This window comes from Trachemys scripta, chromosome 7 (genome assembly GCF_013100865.1).
Source record: "Trachemys scripta elegans isolate TJP31775 chromosome 7, CAS_Tse_1.0, whole genome shotgun sequence".
In the NCBI taxonomy this organism is placed as follows: Eukaryota; Metazoa; Chordata; order Testudines; family Emydidae; genus Trachemys; species Trachemys scripta.
The window spans coordinates 10,124,591-10,131,528 of record NC_048304.1 but is presented as its reverse complement, the minus strand read 5'-3'; the positions used below and the strand labels follow the sequence as shown (position 1 = coordinate 10,131,528).

Genomic DNA, 6,938 nt, shown 5'->3' with positions numbered 1-6,938 from the left:
TTTCCTAACCAGCGGAATAGCTTGCTTTTGGGCCCTTAATAGTGTCCCTTTGAAAAACTGCCAACTCTCCTCAGTTGTTTTTCCCCTCAGTCTTGATTCCCATGGGACCTTACCTATCAGCTCTCTGAGCTTACCAAAATCTGCCTTCCTGAAATCCATTGTCTCTATTTTGCTGTTCTCCCTTCTACCCTTCCTTAGAATTGCAAACTCTATGATTTCATGATCACTTTCACCCAGGCTGCCTTCTACTTTGCGGGCACCATAGGGCAGCATAAATCAGCATAGCTCTACTGAAGTCAAGTTGAGGATCTGACTTGCCATACGTATTTGTGTGCCGACCCTGGCCATATATGTATACCCTCAGAACAGGTTCCTAGGGAGAAAGGCATGCACACAGAATGAGTGTAGGGATTTATTATTTGTAGCCTGGGTTGGCTCTACGGAGATGGCATGTTAGGCCTCTGAAAGAGAGTTAGCAAGTGAATGATTCATTTATTCTCCAGCTATCCCATCTTGTCAGTGCACTGAGCAGTTTGTTTGTTGGTATTTTAGTTTGGGGGAAAAATTTATTGATCTTTTGGGTGAGCCATTTTAATGGATTCTGGAAGGGGCTATAACCAGGGTCTGTCAGAGCTTCTGTCTTTGCTTTTCTTGCCTTTGTGCAGTCCACTGTCGTAGGAACACCTTCTCATCACTAGTCCACCAGAAGCACCTGCTGCTTCCTACTTCCTGTCTCTCCTTATGACTCATCCCTAACTACAGAACTCCTTATGAATGCTAGCTCAGAACTGTTGCCATGTGTTGTGTGTTTTTGTTTTTGTCAGTGCTATATTGTAATGTCTTTGGGGCATGAGCCTTGTAATTTTATTTACTGTGCAAAGCACAATGCACATTTACGTCATTATAGATAATAATGATGATTTGGGATAGACAAAGGTGAGTGAAAGAGATCTCTTCCATTCCCTGTCTTTCCTCACTCCCAAATATTAATCTGACATAAAATGATAAAAGTCAAGATGTTCTGACTGAAAGATTATGATAATTCTGCAACACTTTGGTGCCTAGTAATGCAGGGGTCTTCAAACTACAGTTGATTTTCCTGTATTGCAAAATGAGGCAGGTGAGATAAGGAGACTGATGGCGAGAAATGAGAGAAATGTTCAGAGAGTAGGTTCTGATAAGTATCCAGCATTTAAATACTTATCTACAGTTTAACTGGACTTCTGTGGTCTGGAAATTAAGCTGAAATTTCACAAAAGTGGCTTATTTGCAAACTTCCTAGCATTTTCTGGTTTTGGCATTTGCGCCACTATTGTTCTAGGCTAAAACTAGGAAGAGATAGGAGGCTTGAAAAGAAGGTTAAAATAGACTAAAATGTAACCCAGATTTTTCTGAATCTCAAATAGGCTTTGGGCTTATTCATGCTGGGTTTTTATATTATCTGAATGAGTTTGCCCATCCATTGTCCTAAGCAGAGTTTAAGCTAACTTTGAATTTTCTGTGTTCCTGTTTAAACCAGACCTTTATGATTGCTAACAGGCTAGAGAAAATGTCATTCTCCAACACTCTGGGGTAATAAAAAGCCTGGGCAGGACAAATACAGTTTAATGACTTAATGTTAATGGGTAAGCCCTTCCAAGTTCTGGCTTTTAATGGTAGAACTGGAGATGGTCCTGAACTGGAACAACGGATCTTAAACTCATAATGTCATACCATCAGAGAGCAACTTACTCCTTAAGAACCAAACTAATTAACTTGTAGAAGGCTCCATCTAGAAAAATGATGTATCTTCCTCCACTGCTCTTCAGACTTCCATCTCCCACACGTCTTGGCTTGGGTTCTTCTCAGGTGGATCAGCAACCTGATCAGCTCCTTTAGGGACAAGGAGGTCAGTATAGTGTAAGGGGTCTCTGGTGGTTTCCTGTGTTCCACCGGATACAATGGGCATAACAGCCAAAGCTGTGCCTTCTAGCATGGTCAGCAGGAGGCATCCTAGTCTTTGAATCCTAAAGTGTGGTGGTCACATGAAGTAGCTGCTTTCCTTAGTCAAGTTTGCAGGAAGGCACCTTTTAGCATGGACCCTTGATGAGTCCTTGGTAGGATGAGAGAAATTCCTCTTCTCCAGGAAAGCTAGCAGGGAAGAGTTAGATTTTCTGAAGCCATCTGTAAACAATGGAACAACACATTACACAAATGGGCCACAATCCTCTACTTCTGGATTGAAGCCCCTGCTATCAGGGAGGACCATTCACATCAAAGGCAATCTCAGGTGGACAGAACTCATGCAAGGGAATGTAACCTGAACCTTCAAGAAGCTAGTGAGGCGCATGAAGGGGGCTGCTGTTAGACCACTTCATATTAGCAGAGAATGACAAATTGCCAGTATTCTTCTCTAAGCAGAGGGGCATTCAAGTAGTAGCTATGGAAGATCTACCTGTGTGGGCCTCACCCTCTCTATACCAGTTTCCTCCTCCTGCTGCTGCTACCTATTGTATTTTATAAGCACAAAGGGAGAAAGGGAACTGGTAATTCTAATAGCTCCAAAGTGGTAATTTTAATGGAATATAAACTTTTTGCCATTGTCATAATGTCCATCACCTGTAGAGATGGAGGGGGGGGGGAATGTGGTCAGGCAGAACACCCCAAACTTTCCCACCCAAATGTTAAAATACCTCTTTCTGAGAGTCAAAAAGTCTGGTTAATTTTTAAAATCTTCATTTTTTTTTATTGCTGCTTCATTATATTTAAATGTTGTGGTACTTCCACCTTTCTTTTTTCACCTGGCATCACAAAAGAAAATAGGAAAATACTATAACAGGCCAGAGGCTGGTTTTCTTGTTATTTCTGTCCTGATTAGAAGTAGGAAGTTCCAGAAATCATCTGCAATTTCTGGCCCAGTTTGACAGGCTCCAGGAATTCTGGTAGTTTGGATAAGATTTTCCTGTGTAAGCCAAGCCTCCAAATCCTTTGGGAAAATCATCACTAATCACCTTACTACTTATTTATTTCTCATTTTAATGTGCGTTTCAGTGGATTTGGTAACATGCTTTGTGCAGTTTCCCCGCAGCATTGAACTGACAATGTATAATTTGTGTTCATTGTTAACTTTAGTAACTGCATTGAGGCTTGAATTACGCTAATCAACTTTTCTTGTAATTTATATAATTTACGTACTATAGACATTTTGCAAATGCAGGACTGTGATGCAAAACAGTTTAATTAGTCTAACAGGCTAGATCAACTTTGAGTGATTTCCGAGTGTTCATGTACCCACGGCAAGAGATCCAGGAACAGAACTGTAATGTCCAACCTTGGGGTACGTCTTCACTACCCATCGTATTGGCGGGTAGCAATCTATTTATCTGGGATCAATATATCGCGTCTCGTTAAGACGCGATATATCGATCCCCGAACGCGCTCACCGTCGACTCCGGAACTCCACCAGAGCGAGCAGCGGTAGCGCAGTCGATGGGGGAGCTGCGGCCATCGATCCCGCGCCGTGTGGACCCCAGGTAATTCGATCCAAGATGCTTCGACTTCAGCTACGCTATTTGTGTAGCTGAAGTTGCATATCTTGGATCGATTTCCCTCCTCCCTCCTCCCCCCCCCGGTGTAGACCAGCCCTTGGTGTAAGACTCCCATTGAGCTCAGTAGGGGCATGACAGCTGAACCATTTATTCCAAGTAGTTGGTTTGGGTGCATGATGAGGATGGAGACAGAAAAACCTAATGGCTTTTCAGTCTCTGTGGCCCTTTATGCACTTCCCCTCTCCTAGAGGCAGGTATTGGAGAAGCTGCATAACACTGGATCCTCTGGGCATGTCCTCACCCCTCCACCACACTGCATGCTGTCATCCAGGGGACCCCAGTAGAGCTGAGGTTTGTGTCACTAAAGGTGAATCTAGCCTTGTGGAATTCATCTTCTTGCACTGCGGAACTATCCTGGTTCTGCTGTCAAATAAGGCTCTGTGGTCATAGAGGTGGGGACAGCATTTGGTCCATAAAGGGACATAATCTGTTTGAAATCTAGTCATTTTTAAAAAGCGAGATAGTAGCAGCTTCAGATACATAATTTATCCCTATGCTACAAAGTGCTGACAAACACACACAGTAAACAAATGGGTGGTGCGGAAGAAAACGTTTAATTTCTTTCAGTTATAATTAAACTACAGTAAAAGCTGTGTTATCTGATACTTTACCAGCTGGAAAGCTCTATAAACTGGCATTTCTGAACTTCATTGAAAGTCTGGTTTATAGTCTGGTTGATGCAGGGCGGGCAGGCTCCCTATCTGGCTCCATGTGGCTCCTCGCAAGCGGCGATGTGTCCTTGCTGCTCCTAGGTGGAGGCATGGCTAGGTGCCTCTGTAAGCTGCCCCTACCCCGAGCACCGGCTCCACAGCTCCCATAGGCTCCACAGCTCCTGGCCAAAGGGAGCTGCAGGTGTGGTGCCTGCAGGCGGAGGCACCATGCAGAGCAACCTAACCACGCCTCTGCTTAGGAGCAGCAGGGACATAACGCTGCTTGCAGGGAGCTGCCTGAAGTGAGCGCTGCCCAGATCCAGCACCCCCTTCTGTGCCCCAAGCCCCTGCCCCAAGCCCCCTCCCGCCCCCCCGCACCCAAACTCCTTCCCTCTTAGTTAACTGGAATTTTTGACTTACCGGCACCCCCCATTCTCCGAACATGCCGGATAACAAAGCTTTTACTGTATTATGAACCTACTTGGGGTTTAGGTAGAGGTCTCAAACCTTTAATAACAATATTAACCCCTCTATTCATAATGAGAACACTGAAAGAGTACTCAACTGAGTTTAGTGGATGAAATAATAGTCATAAAGTAATAAATCCCAAGCAGATGCTCAAATCAAGGGATAAAAGTGTCTGTAAGCAGTGAAATCAGACCAGGTTTCAGTGGAAAAACTCTTTGAGTTTAGGCCCCATTCCTCAAAGACTCATGCATGTGCTTAACTTTATGCAGGAGCGGCCCTATTGAGCTCAGTGGGATTACTTCATGTGTAAAGTTAAGCACACACCTGAGTCTGTGCAGGATCAGGGCCCTATTTTGTTTCTGATCAGAAATCATTGTTCTACAAGCAAATGCTTTAGTTCTATTAAATATGACTTTGGAAGTCTACGCTGTCATCCTGAAAGGGCTGTTAATAGCAGAAATTGGTTTTAACATCAATTTTTGTAGACATTGTTAATACCATTGTTATCTAATTAGCATCCATTTTACATTTGTATAAGACATTGGATGGGCAAGTGTAAATGAAATGGATTCTGAACGTTTTACGACATGTTACTGTGAAACTAGTGCAGTCATTACTTAAAAGCTAGAGACTTGGCCTTAGACATTACATCATGTGAAAACCAGTAGACAAAATGGATGGTGATCAGTTTTTGATTGTAATAAAGTTTAATATGAGGTATTTTTGGATATGTGTCATGAATATGAGTCATGAATTTCACACCAAACCTGACCTATTATGATTATATTTCTACATCAAGGGGCTTTCAGTATTTAAATACTTAACTTAATTCTGTGGTTAAAAATGATTCATATTCAAATCTATTTTTATGCTTTATAATTAAATAAGTATTGCTTGTACCTACACTTACTATTCTTGGCCATATTATAATTATTTCCTTAATTTGACCCATAAAACAGTCCATTTCTTCTTAGTAAATTACAAGGATATCTCAACAGGAAAAAAAGAGTTTTGAAGGTGTCTTACCCATATCTAATCAGAATTTCAGTTTTGGGATTTTCTCATTTCTTTCATTTGTTCCTTTTGTAAAACATGAAGATCCTTTTTAGGTAAATTAATCCCTTCAAAGGAGCAAAATAACTTCCTTTTCGGAAGGGTTATTAGAGTCTTATTCTTTATAATCTTAAATACCACTTGTGTTATGCCGAACAATGCATGAAAAAATGACACTAGTTTTAAAAAAAAAAAAGAATGATTACCAACCAAAGCCAAGTATGTTACAATTATATGATCATGGCAAAGTGAGCTTTCTACTGGGAAAAGTGTGATGTAGAGTCCCATGAAATTTCTGAAGTTTAAGTATTTTTGTAAATTAGGTTGTTCCTAGTTAAACAGGTGGCTCTAAAGGCTGGTTTCACTGTTGTTTTAATCATAGTTTAGTTACCATGGAGAAATATGCAAGTTAGCATTTATACACAGAAGTGAAATTTATGCTGCATAGATAATAGCCTAAATTTAGCATGCCTTAAGTTTACCACTTCCGTAAAAAAAAAAGAAAAGAAAAATAGAAAAAAACACGCTATATTATTACACTATCACACAATCAAGAAGTTATTTTATTTAAAATATTTTACATTTTGAAAGACTTGATGGTTTTTCTTACGACATGAGCAGTATTGTTGATTTCATGTTGTTCAGTGTTTAGCTTAATTTGGCTTATAATGTAAGGTTGATTCTGATTTGTGTTACAGGCGCAGTGAAGTTTAACAAGGGATTTTGCAAAATTTTAAATCCTAGCTTTATAGTGTAATGGAGAGAGATTCCCACAGTTTGATCTTGAGTTTTTTATGGGGAGGATTTCAGTGGAGAAAATATTGACAGAGGGAATAGAGCGGTGGTACTATTTTATTCTAGTTTGTCTGAACTTCTCCATGCAAGCCTTAATATCTAGCGTGTGACCTGTTTCATTCTATAGCTGACCGTTAGCTGGATAATACTTTTTTTCCCATTTTCCATTCTGATGTTTATACTCTTCTGTCCAGTGTTCTTGGGCAACTGCAAGGTAACATTCCTGCCGCTTTATTTTGCTAGTACCTCAGAGGTAGGGCTAAGTTTTCAAGGACAAATGTAGTAAAAGTAGCATGATCCAACCCAAAGTCCCCCGGCACACAGAGAGCAGCAGATCCCTTTCAACACCAGCTGTTCTCACAGATACAGATTGCTGCAGTGAAAT

At 41.0% G+C, this 6,938-nt stretch overlaps 1 protein-coding gene across 11 annotated transcripts in view; it reads left to right on the top strand.

Moving 5' to 3' along the window:
• FOXP1 (forkhead box P1) overlaps positions 1–6,938 on the top strand; it is a 518,592-nt gene that overhangs the window by 155,437 nt on the left and 356,217 nt on the right. The window lies entirely within an intron of this gene.